Source organism: Nothoprocta perdicaria, unplaced genomic scaffold (genome assembly GCF_003342845.1).
Source record: "Nothoprocta perdicaria isolate Ctin4 unplaced genomic scaffold, notPer1 scaffold_6, whole genome shotgun sequence".
Lineage (NCBI taxonomy): Eukaryota > Metazoa > Chordata > Aves > Tinamiformes > Tinamidae > Nothoprocta > Nothoprocta perdicaria.
Window position 1 is genome coordinate 1073466 of NW_020455865.1, and position 13929 is coordinate 1087394.

Consider the following 13929-nt stretch of genomic DNA (forward strand, 5'->3'; position numbering starts at 1 on the left):
ATATTTGTAGATCTAGAGGTTTCTCCCAGCCACAGATAACAGGAAGGTGAAAGGGGTGGGGAGAGAGTGTGTGCGTGTGTGTGCGTGTGTGTGTGTGTGTGTGTGTGTGTGAGAGAGAGAGAGAGAGAGAGAGAGAGAGAGAGAGAGAGAGAGAGAGAGAGAGGAAAAGAGAGACGAGAGGCTTTGGCCGTGCGTGTGTTTGGGGATGGCGTGTTGTGTATTTGTGTGCCTGGGTATCTGGGGCTTTGCAAACCTCGAGGGTTCTAGAGGAAAGATAGGAAGTGAAAAGTGTGATGAGCTGGATCTCCCCTGTCAGTCGTTATAGGGTTTCAGCAGCAGTGACCTACAACCCTTCTGCTCTGCGTCAATCTCAACTTGAGCCCCCTTGCCCAGCTGCTGTGCCAGCATCAAAATGTAGAGAGGGAAAAAGGGACAGCGGAGGTAAGGAGGCAGGAAGAGATTGAGATCAGAAGGGCTTTTCGCCCAGTCAAATGGGCCTCTGGTGACAAATCAATCACGGCCTGTTCAACCCAATGATGCTGCCAGTCTCCAGCTCGCCAACCCCTCCACAGCCTCCCCCAGCTCTTCCTGGCTCTCCTACATAACACTCAGCTGATGACTGGGGCTCCAGTCAGAGCAGGGCTGCTTTTTACAGGTTGATTTGGTCATTAGCATCATGTCTTCTCTCTCTGTCTYCCTCTTGCTCTCTTTTCCTACCAACCATTTGTTTAACAAATACTGAAAATAATAGTAGAAAAAGGATTGCAATACACAGAAACACTTGGAAATAAGTTCATATATAATTTTGTCATATGTATCCAGATTTATTTATGTATTTGATTTTTTATACACTTAGGAATAGCTGCCTGTTTTAATTTAATTAGGAAATCTGATCAATATAATCAAGAACAAAGGCTGTAGGCCTTAGAAGCTCTTCATTGCACCTAAGAAGACTTTCATTTTTTCATTTTACGCTAGCAAAAGGGGCTTCATATTTTTTCCACTATACCCATAGAATGGGAAAACTAAAGCCATGATTTTTCAGTTCTTTTTTTTTTTTTTTTTTTTTTCCAGGAATCTGCTAAAATATGATTTTAAAAATCCATTTAAATCCATAAGGTTGATCCCTAGCTGAAACAAAATTGCAGTGCCACCGAAATTCATGTATTTCTACAAAAATAAATGCTAAAGATAAACGCTAAAAAAGAAATCTGAACCTTATAGTCTGTAATTTCCGCAATCTTTTGGTTCATGTTTACTTTGCATAACATTTATTGCCTTTTTTAGAGTTATGTTTTATGCTAAGGGCACATAAGAGCATTCAAAGATGTAGTGCATCCAGAAATGATGGAATATCCTTCCAAGGAACATACAGTGATAAAATTCGAAATAAGGTAGAACAACAAAGAAACAAAGAAATGGCTATTATTGAATTATAGCAAGTTCTTTCAATAATAGCTTCAATCCCAATAATAAATAATGGTTTAGAACTCTTAAAAAGAGAGACGACAACACCAGAAGAGCATTATAAAAGTGCCAGAAGAGCAGAGTACTCTCTTACAGGTTTTGTGGTCTTAAGGATTGCATTCTCTGCTTCTTTCTCTTCTCTCACTCCCCGCCACCCTCCTATCCTTAATACAAAGGGAGAAGAAAGTCCAAATAAGGTCTTACTAGAGCATATTTCGAACTCTTCTAGTCCTCACTAACCCTCAGTCCTTGGAATAAAAGTCTCCCATGGACAAAAAAATGAATTGTGTATGTTAAGAAAAGGGGAAAAGACTCTCCTCGTTCTCTCGTATTTAGTGGCAACTTCTTAGTTTAGAGATGTCTCATATGTGCAGTCAAGGGAATCAGTGTACATTTTTATTAGCCAATTTACATGTTGTCTAGCAGAGAGCAAGTGGCCAATCTGACTTAGTGTGGTGGGTAAGAGTGATGATGGAAACGTATTGAACAGAGCTGAGCTCTTTTGGGCTCTGCAAAGACAGCCTGGGCAAGGTACAACAGCATCAAAAATAGAGCACAAAATACTAAAAAATACCTCCCTCTCTCCTTTCTAATGTGATTGAACTCTGAGAAACTGAAGAGAAGTGCATTGCAGAAAGCAGTGTGGGGTGTTGAACAGCCTGTAGCTGGAGAGTGCTTCGTCTTTATCTTCAAAGCTGTCCTGTCAAATACAAGGTCTTTTTAACATCAGAGGGATAAAGTTTCTGATTCTGAAGGGTTCGTTTTCCTCTTGGTTTTCCTCTATCAGAAGTTAAGCCCATACGACCCCCACAGTAAGCTGGCTTCAGGATTGCTGCCCTGCTACTTGCCCCATGATTTGGGGATCCTTGTGTGGAACAATCTTGATTTGCTCACTGTTTGTTGGGTTCAGTTTTTTTCATGTTAGCTCTTTCTTCTGTCTTATGTGTCTTGAGGCTTTTGCTGTATGGCAGTGAATTGAACCTTATGAACTTAAAGGAAAATTGTGGCTGGGACTTGGAGAATATTCATCTGTTGCAGAAAGTGCTGAAGTCTGAACATGTGAGAACGGAACTAATGAGATTCTCTTCTCAGTTCGGTCCTTCAGTCTCTTTTTTTAGCTAGTCCTTAATTGCGGTATTTCCTGACAAAATAATCCTAACTCTTAAAAACCCTAAAAGGTATGCCTTCATTTCACTGCTTGTACTTGATTTTACCAATATAAACAAGAAATTAAGATGGTTTGCAACATATGTGCTTTTTGTCATCTTATTTTCACTAAATAAGTAATACACCTAAATCTAGTTTATTTGTAAAATGAAAATTCATTGCATTTCTGGAAACTTGAACTATCAGCTTCATGCATTTTAATTAGATTGTCTGTTTTTTCATTTATTACTAATACAGTCCTCTTAACTATGATTTATTTGTTAAACAAAGTGCCATAATCCGTCACTTATTCATCTTAATTTCAGCAAAATTAAAGTAGTCGCTGTTATATTACACCTAATTGCACTTGCAATGAAAAGAACGGAGATGTTAATCAAAATAAATTGAAGATAAACAATAAAATCATTAAATCTTTGCTGCAGTAAGTGTAACTAATCAGTTTTGACTTGAAGCGACCAAACACAAATAATGAATCTGTCAGTGAAGACGCGCTCATTAAATACAGCCTAGTCCGCTAGGRTCCTGCAGGCAGCCTGTAACACACATCCCTCTGCAATCCCCCTGTGCCAATCTGCTATTAGGGAAAAGCAAAGGAGAAAGAGGCAATTTTATATGATTTTTAAGATTAAATGTATCTATATATTGCAGTTTGATTGAGCAAAGATGCAAATGCCACAGGTAYATACTAAGCCCTGTAAATGCTGTGCCAGTAACAGTGAAAGACTTCTTTTCTGCAACAAGCTGGTGCCAGGAAGAAAAAGAGGTGAAAAAAAATGAAATTCAGAGATATGATGGGACTTCTTTTTAAAAGATTTTGGTCGTACTAGCTTCATCGCAGGTGGCTCAAGTTGATATCGCGTTAAATATGAGTATTTAATGGCACAGTAGCAGTAGATAGCGATTGCAGTCCTCTGCTACATCCACACATCCACACAAGCCCTGCATTGGTTACATACCCTTTGCTTTACCGCCACTTGCCACTTCGGACATTAAGAGGTTATCACAAGGGATGAAATGGGCACTCCAGGTRTTTCTTTTGTTAGACTGGCAAGGAGTCCTGCATCTCAGTGGCTTAGTGAGCTGAACTAGAGCGGTCACCACTTTCTACCTCTGATTCTAAGCCATTTACTTCATTGTTTCAGCTTCCCCAACAGTGTATTTCCTGATAATCACTAGGTGAGCACAAATGTACATGGCAAGGAACATTTTTTCTTAAAATATTTTTGACTACTACCTCTTAATCTGATATAAGACAGTAAATAGGTGCACCGATCATTCTGCTTATTCACAAATCTTTCTCTYCTTTGTCTTAATGATTTACTAAACAACACAGTTCAGCTTAAAATATGGAACAGCACAAAAGATGTTTGTATTGCATTTGGGATCATAAAATAATCCAAAAACATTTTACAATGCTAATAGTTTCTACTGTATTTTAAACAGTATTCAGTCCAAAAGATAAAGTGATAATTTAACAGTTTATATTCTCTAGCTCAGTATCACAGAATTTACATGTATTTTCTTTTGACTTTCACTATTTAGGCATGATAACCCATTGTCCTTTTAGCAGGAAGCTAATTTCAGCTTAAATGTCTTCTCCCCTTTCCCTTATCCTTGTATAGATAATATATTTGGATCATATCAAGTGAAAACAATCAMGAGAGAAGTTTCACATCTTGGATTCATGGCTGGACAATACTGTGAACAAGTTTTTTATCCCTTTTTTCTTATGCTAGTGTGATTTGGTTTCCATTTATAAATAACCTTTTTGTCTTTTAACTTCTAGCTGATGGACCTTATATTTAGTTTCAGCTCTGCATCTTTCCAGCATTTATAATGCTTAACTTGGGACTCAGCATTTCTCAAGGCACTCATTGGAATGATTTATATAGACTTTGCTAGTTCAGTGGCAGGTGAACTCTAAAAATTAAAGATTAGTTGTGTTTCACTGATGTAACTGTAACAGTGATGTATAAACACTTAAATAGTGAATATTACTATTCTTAAATTATAGAAAAGGAAATAAAATACAGACTAAAAAGAGTTGTCAGGAACATGAACTCAGTAATGATAAAAAAAAAAAAAAGGATGGACCTATAATTACTGCATTACTTAATCAAAAAATCCCACTGCCTTCAGTCAAAATCTGTCTTGAATGGAAATGATAGATTAGGGCTCAGGAGCTGTATAGTGYGGCCTGTGTAAAGTTAATCTTAGAATCTCATTCCTGTTGCTTTCAGCAGGTCTCTAAAAAAATTCACCAACACAAGTGGCACTAATTGGACCCCATGTTGGGAGAATTCACAGAGGAGCTTAGGCTGAATGGGCCATGGAAAGTGAACTCCCTCTCCCATCTAGATGTGGCTCCTTGAGGTCACCGTTAAAGCATGCCAGGGGGCAATGGGGGAGAAGGTTGCTTTATTTTTATTTGTGCCTTACCTTTCCTGGATGCAGCTAGAATACTTCCATATTCATGCTTCTTAATGTATCACTTTTACTTGCTCTCTGTTTTAATTCCTATTTCCCACCTACCCCACTTTTTTTTTTTTTTTCTTTTTCCCAAAAGTAAAGGGTTTTGGACTTCAAGCAAAATACGTTTTCAAAACACAAGCACTGTAATACATGGTTATGAGCCTGAATGAGAAGAAGTAGGTACTTGGCGACTGAGAGAAGCGGCAGCAAGCAGGGCTGGCAGCAGGGTAAAGATTCAGAGAGTTCTGTTTAGCCCCATTCTAAAGAACAGAGAATAGGTAGAATTTACAAAAAGTTTTCAAGAAAACAAGATGAGATCCTAGTTTGGACAGGAAGAGATGGGTTTGGAATAAATAACTAGATCTGTCAGTTGGCAACACAGAGATAATAGCTGAATCTGTGTTGGATGATGTGATTATACCACAATGAGATTTAGTGGGAGAGAAGGTGGCAGCAAAAATATAGCTATACTAAATACCTTTCAGAAAGTTGGAGATGTGATATCAGAAATCAAAACGGAACAGTGAAGAAGTGATTTGAGAGGCAGCAAAAGAGAATGAGGTCATGGAAAACAAGACAAAATGTCAGAAAGAAGAATTCAGACAACAGCTCAAAATGCTGACATGAAAAGGAAGATGAAACTGGAACGTAACTGCCCGCCTTTAACACAGAAGAGGTCTGGGCTGTATATAGATCCAACTAAGTCAGCTGCTAGTGATACTTTTGGTGTAAGTATGCCAAGCAATTAATCAATATAGATTATATATAATATAAACTACAATTTTGTATTCAAATATACAAAATATACAAAAATGTATAATTTTTGTATCAGCAAAGAGTGGTATATCTGGTGGTACACCTATTTTCCCCAAAGCCATGCAGAAAATGCTAATGCAAAAAATTCATCTACCCCCATTTCAGTGCCTCTGTGTTCTCATTAGTTTTTTTACTTTTCTACCAAATAGCCCACTGGACCTACAAAATATTAGTAGGYTTGCTAATTCTTACTACTTGAAGAAAATACGGCTTTCATATTAGACTTCCATATTCTTCTACCAAATAGCACACTGGACCTACAAATCTTTTGTAGGCTTGCTTCTTCTTAACATTTGAAAAAACTCTTGTTTTCATGACAGACTATGWGCTCCTCAAATCCTCTATCATCCTTCTAATCTCTACTCTGCATCTCAGCCACTGTATTTTATCCTTATTGACCTTGTAAGACAATTTTGATGTTCAGGAAAATACACATTTTACCATACTAACTTCTTGTACATTCCTATAGACATACTGCTTATTTTTTTGCTGGTCAGCTTCTTTTTTTTTTTTTTTTTTCAAGAATTACACATGCCTTCTGTTACATTGTTATGGTTGCTCAAGTAGCCACCATGCTGAGTCTAAGGATTTTAATTTCCTCACTTGTGACTTTAGGGTCTTTTTAACTAGCTTCCTCATTTTTGGTACAATCTCTCCCCTGAGGATGTTGAAGTTAATTATATTGTGGTCACTATTACTTAGTGGTTCAACTTTAGTTACTTTATAAACTAACTCCTGTGTATTACTTGAGAGGTTTTTCTTGTCTTTGTAGCGCTAAGACTAAAACAAMTAACATATATATCAAAACATTTTTTATTATATATATATCCCAGCAAAACAAATTGGGAAGTTTAAGAAAATAGACAGTCTTAAGGGGGAGCTAATTTGAAAGACCAAGAGCACTACTGTAACATTGGTGAAATGCCACCTACTCTTCATTAGCCATAAGACTAGGATAAATCAAATCAATTAATTATGACTCCCTTTAGAGGCAAAAATATAGGAACATATATATACCCCCACTATATAATTTAAATAACACTACAAAAGAGTCAGGACCAGGTTCAAAAGAGAACTTCCAGCAGGACATTATCCCCATTTTAGAGAAAAGGAACACATTTACTGGCTTGCAAATACTGCCTGCTGCAATTTACTATTTAAAGTTCTTYCATTAAACGTGGAAGAGGTTGGTATTTCATAGTTCATGGTATTACCTCATTACAGCTTGATGTGGTACAGTTGCAGTAATTACATAAATAAAATTGACTTTTTATGAAGTATAAAATAAGTGACAATGTCTGAAGGAGTGCACGTTTTTGGGGTTTTTTTTTGTCAAAATGGTATGGGATAATTAACATTAGAGACCTAATCAAAGTATCATTGAGAAATAAACTCTAATCCTTATTTTTCCTTAAATAATATCTACAGTTTGGGAAGAGAACACTCCTGGACTGTGGAATTACAATCTGCCAAACATAATTCTGCATGTTTAAAAAAAATACACAAAAAATAGACACTAGCAAATGACAACAATCAGATACTGACCATGAGACACATCTTATTTGAAGTTCTTGACAAAAGGTAAGTATAAATAAGTGTGGAGGAATTTGGAACTTAATTACCTTCTTGTCAACATGGAGTAAGACTACTGATGACTTCTGAACATCAGTACAGGAATCTCAGTAACAGGTTTGTGGGCCATCATCTGCATTTCATATATGCAAGTTTAGATGAGGCAGTGCTGTCTAGCACTAGCTCTTGACAGAACGGTATGTTAGAAGGTCATGCTCCAGCAACTACATGGAGTTACACTTACATGAAATGAGTGTAAACTAAATACGAAACCATATCCATATATGACCCATACCATTTAATGAACATTGCACTGTTGAAGATTGCAGTTATTTGAATATTTGATAACATTTCCAGATAGGAGTATGAAATAAATCTTGAAATTAACATAGCTCCATTGATATAAGCAACTACATTCCGACTGCCAAAGCAACCAGCTTGCATCATAAAAGTATATTTTATGTCTTTTTAATAACAATTTAAAAACAACTCATGACAGCATCTTGTCTGATGACATCTTAGTAAGTAGTGGGACATCAATAGTTATCATATTACGCTGTAACATGGCTGAAAGGATAAATAGATTTTCTTTTACTGAGACAGTGAAGCTGACATTGTTCTTGCTCTTTTGTTTTATGGTGATTGTAGTGATTGTATTTGAAACCTATTCAAAACACATTTTATTGTTATGTAAACAAGCAGTTATGGTAATTACTACTGAAAATTTGAGATATACAAACTTGAAAAGTATTAGTATTCCATCAGATCCATGAGACAGCAAAAACAGAAGAATATCATAGAGCTTAGTGTTATACTTCATATCAAGTTTTRAATTACATATTTTTGCAGAATAAGTGCAACAAAATATAAAATCATATTTAAAATAATATTTATTCTCAGCTAAATATATTGTATTTTATAAATTCATTCCTTTAATCTCACTTTCTCTCTTTTATGTTTATGAGCTAGTCAGTATTTTTACTATGAGGGCAGGGTCATTCTGAGAAGCCATAGCAAGAGTTTTTTTTGCTAGATGCAAGAGGCGACATGTAAGTCACAGAGTAAAGCAAACCATTAATTAGGTACTATTATTATTTTAGAACTGCGTGGGTGAAAAATTGGAAATTGAAATCTGTATAAGACATTTTCTGGAAACAAATAGGAGTTCTGTCAACTGTGGTAGAGTGCAGGAAGAGGAGATTAAACACTGCTTATCAGTGCCACACTGATTTCATCCRGTTGGAACTGTATTAAAAAAAAATGATGATCCAGGGGCAAAACCTCAAGCACCCTTTAGAAAAGTGAGAGAGGCATTTAACCCTTTTCAGCCAATTTGATTATTTCTACTGATTGACACAATAACATGTATTATATTTGCATTTGATATGTGCACTTTATAAATACAATTAATAATGCCTGTTAATATCTGCGAAAGAGCCATTCGGAAAGGCTTCCTTCCTATGCCTTCTCATAGGTGCCTAGGTGCTATGGGAGCCAGAGGATGGAGTATCATAAAGGTACTATAAAAACAAAGACTGTTTTTAAATTGATTTTAAAATAATAGCTAATTTCCAGTCATTTTGACTTGGAAGGAGCTTTTATTTTATTTTATTTTATTTTATTTTATTTTATTTTATTTTATTTTATTTTATTTTATTTTATTTTATTTTATTTTTATTTTTTGAAACACATGTCAAATCTTTAGGTGAAAAATATAAATGCTTAAGACTTTGAAGCAGAAAGTGTGATTGATACTCTAAGTGATGCCAGCAATGGAAATAATTAAGAAGAAGAAAGTAAGAATTTCTGACAGGGAAATCCTTGCATAGTTAAAGCCAAAGTACAGATGGTTCTGGTAGACATTTTGTTAGCTTCCCCATAGAACTAAGTCATTTTTTTGCTAGTCATAAGAGATTCTGAATGGGAAAAAGAGGAAATGTCTCTCAGTCTGCTACTGAGAGACAGTAGCATGAGGAAATATTTGCCATATTTAGATCTCCTTTCACTAAAAATGTAGAGGTCATTTTAGGTCAACTATCCTGGGCTCCATTCTTCAGGGGAATGAGTCTCCAGCATGGCTCTTTATGTTAAGCGATTTCATGGGCCTGAGTTATAGCTATTGGTATAATCACAGGTTTCAGAAATAAGAATAGTTATTTCTTATTTCTTTGTGAATAGAGAATGAAAAGGTCATTCAGTGTATGGTACTTCAAACACTTAAAAGGAAAGGTATTTTATTGCTTACTTAGAAGCTTGTTATGTACGATATAGAAAGTGTGCATAATGTTGCCACACTGCTATGTAGAAGAAAACAGCTATTAAGATTTCATTAAATTTGTCTTCTTTTTACAATAAGAAAAAAAAAAAAAAAAAAGCCCATGCATTGAACCACCTGAGAACTGCACACCATACATATTAGATTTGCAATAACAGACAAGTGAAAAGAAATCTCCTGGAATAAATCTTCTCTTCAGATGTACGATGAGGGAGATATGCATGTTATATGCTGCCCATACAAACAAACACCCATCTTTAACTGAAATCCAGTGACAGCATTTTAGGATCATCTGGAAAGTCAGGCTGGAAGGGACCTCAGGAAGTCTCTAGTCCCACCTCCTGCTCCAAGCAGGTCATCCAGCAGGTCAGACTGTTCAGGTTGTGATCCAGGCAGTTTTCRATAATAGCCAAAGATGGAGATTATCCAGTTGAGGACAGGATTTGAGGTTGATAAAATAGCTTGTGCTTTACAACTAAAAAAAGTATCTTCACYGAGCTTTACATAAGTTAATCAACAACAGTAGAGTTTTCCCTGACTTTACCCACTGAGATATCTGGAAAACTATATATGTGCATGAATATTATTAAAGTAACAGTATATTCTGTTTTGATGATTTTTTTTTGAATGAAGCTAAACTATTGATCTATAAAGCCAACACTATTTCTTACCATTCTCATTGACAGAGATGTAGCAAAGAATTTCCTTAGTAAATTTAGATTACAGTATGCTTCAGAACTGAGGAGAAGCAGTAATTACTCTTCCATGTAATTTTGTTGCCATGAATGGCTCAGGTACTCAAATACGGGTTCAGTCACACTCTYCAAGATTCATGCCAGAGTGTGCAGCATGGGACCTTCTAAGCTATTGAACTAAGCCTTTTTGGTCAGTCTGGAAAGTATCCTAAGGCTTTCAGTCTTAATTCCAGGATTATTTTTTCCTGTCTGAACTTTCCCTTCTGCTTCTCTTTTGTTTGCTATTAATGCTTCATCTCTTCTGGGAGGATGATTCACAGTTAAGCAGCTCATTCGTTCTGAGAYGGTCAAAAACATAGCCCTTTGGGTAGGCCAGCAGGCATGGCTGTAACCCTTGCGCTGTTAAACCCTTGTCTTTCCTTAGGGGCTTTGCAGTCTCTACTGTGCTCTGTTATACAATTACCAGCAAACCATCAGGCCAGATGCAGACATTAGCACCATCAACAGAACTGGAGAAAATGAAGCATGGGCTACCTAATGAGCAGCTTGTTTACATAAATATACAACATAAGAGAAAAACCTACAACTTTGAACACAAATGAATATTAGGCAGGTACAGACACCAACATTCCTATACTTAAACCTCTTCATCAGATTTAACATTTTGTCCTTCTGTTTTTTAAGTACTTTAGCCTGATAAGCTACTTCAATACTTAACTAGCTAGTTGAATCTTTCAGTGAAGTCCCCTGTTTTATAATCCCAAATTAGAGGTTACAGCTGCCACCCTGTACCTATGCACTGGATTCTGGAATATACCTGACTTCAGTTGTTCAATCTGAAGCTCAAATGAAAGCTGCAGCATACCACACTAATTCTGTGCTGAGGGTCTGTTTTAGCCTTTAACAAGTTTTGGACATCCATTTTCTCCTCACCTTGTTGGTTTCTTCTGTCTTAGCATTATTAGATTTACAAGCTGACACTTGTTTTATTAGGCAGTATTTTAAAATAAAATTTCCAAAGATTGAATTCACAGTCTTTTTGCCCATTAACGTGTCTCCTGTAGCAAGGACAGAGCCTTACAAGTTTCTATACACATTTTCATTTATTTATTAAATTCCCCTTTATTAACTGCGAGCTTGAGGTTAAGTCATCTCCTTTTTGAAATAYACTAATGTACTGGCTTTCAGATTGATTCTCTTACACTCACATAACCCATATAACTGTAATATTTTTCCTGCTCAGAAGTTTTAGCATGGATCTGCACATTATCCAGGCTGAGAAACTGTTGATGAAAAGGTACCAACATGTGGTTACTATTACGATTCCTTCCCACAGGGATAGGAAAATATGTTCATTGCAAATCAGTCACCTACGAAATACATGTCTTGACRAGAGAGATTTTAAAGGTAATTACCAAACACTAATTTTGCAAGTCACTTTTCCTGGCATTTATTAGTTATCAGCCACTGTCAGGTCATCTACCAATTCAACTAGCCAGTCCTCTTAGGCTAGCTCTCAAATCTTCAAAAATTGATTTTTACATCTAGCTCATATTTTGTGGAATATGTACTTAACCACTCACTCCTCTGACAGGATTTAAACTGCAAATTTAATACACTTAGCCTACTTAACCTTCATATGCCCAGACTAAAAGATATCAAAATTTAAACCACTTTACAATTATTGTGTGTTTCCCAGTCCCAACAAAATATTTATAAGATCTGTTCATATTAATAAGATGATCAGAACTCAGCTTTTATCACTACGTGCATTTCTATATGAGACTATGAGTGCAGATGTAGGTCCCGTTTATACAGTAGCCATTAGGGAACAGTAAAGACTGGCAGCACCTTAGCCAAGGGTGATGGCTATGCAGGCTGGTGGTGAGCGCGCAGACCAGGCAAGCCAGGCAAGCAGCAGAGATGGCGGCAGCATCAGGTCTATTTCCTGTCCAGCAGTCATCAGACAAAAGCTAGGCAACAAGCCAGGACCAAGGTCAACACGAGACACCCAACCAATAACTCAGCAACAGGACACAGAGAAGACACAGCTACGACAGCTCAAGGGGGATTGAACGCTGAGGTCTGGACTTAGTACAACTCCTGGGCCAGAGGCAGAGAGGTCCTTCTTAGGAACAATTAAGGCCTGCTGGGGTGCTCWGGACCCTGCCTGTACAAATCCATCTAGGCCATGAGTACTTTTACTGCTATGATGATTGTAGCCATAAAAGAAAAGGCAAAATGCCTGTGCAAATGATGGACAGAAACAGGTCTGTCTAAAAATCTCTGCTTCAAATTACAATCCTCTTTGYCTTTATGCACATTAGATAAATATTTATACTTACAGGGCTCTTAAGACGTCCCCATGAGGGTATTAAGGTCCTTCTTTGTYGTGGATGACCTCCCTCCTTTTCCCTGCTGCCATGTGGAAAGTTGTCATCCTATAGCACAGATTGCCTCCTCCTCCCCAAGGCAATCTGAGTTTGAAGGGCTGTGGACAGCTTAGGATCGATAAATCAGATCACTGCGAGGATTTATTGTGTGCTGCTTGAACGTGCTGGACTGGGATCTTACTGTCTCTCTCTCAGATTTGGGTGGATTTTCTTAAGCCTTATTTGCACTTGCAACTTGCACTTGCAACTTGGAGCCAGTTGATAGTTGGCATCAAATGTTTGCCTCCTGTCCTCATGATCTGGATATCTTCTGGTGATCACTTCTACAGAAACACCTGATTCCATGTACTCAGATTAATATTAGAAAAAAATCCTTCTCATCTCCCCAAATGTTTCTTTGACTTAATGCAACASTGATAAATCTTCTGGAAATTTTCCCATAAATGTTCACTGCATTTTGTATTCACTATTTGGATGAAATATGGATGGTTTTGGATGGAAATATGGTTTCTCCTCTCCATCCTCTCTGGGGAGCAAAAGGGAAGGAAAGGTATTGAAAATTTTCTCTTTCCCAGTTTTCTGACTTGTTTTTTTCAGCCCAGCACCTGGCATTGCTGTTGYTCTGCAAACTTGGAGGTCTTTTTGAGAGAAAAGTTCAGGCTTTGGATTYCTCAATGAGCATCATTTCCAACTCTAAAAAGTTAAAAATTGCTATATTATGTCTCCATTTGTCCACAACTCCCTGAAAACATCCTGTATAACATTTTTAATGATAAAGTTACCAAGTACCTATTTGATCCTTTTTAGCCATTGGCCATGAGGTAGTTTTTGAATCAACATTAACTGTTTTCGGTGCAGCACGTTTCATCTCCTCTTTACTTCTTTTTGAAGGGTCTCCAGTCTGTTTTTGACCTTACTTGTACTTTGTAACTCTTTCAAGTCATCTATTACTATCTTTTTCTCAGCTTTCTTCAACCACCTGTGCAAAATGCTCCTCCACAGCCCTGCCAGAGTACCAACAGTTCGAGGGCTCTCTTTTTGATACGTAGACCCTTTTTTTTTTTTTTTTTTT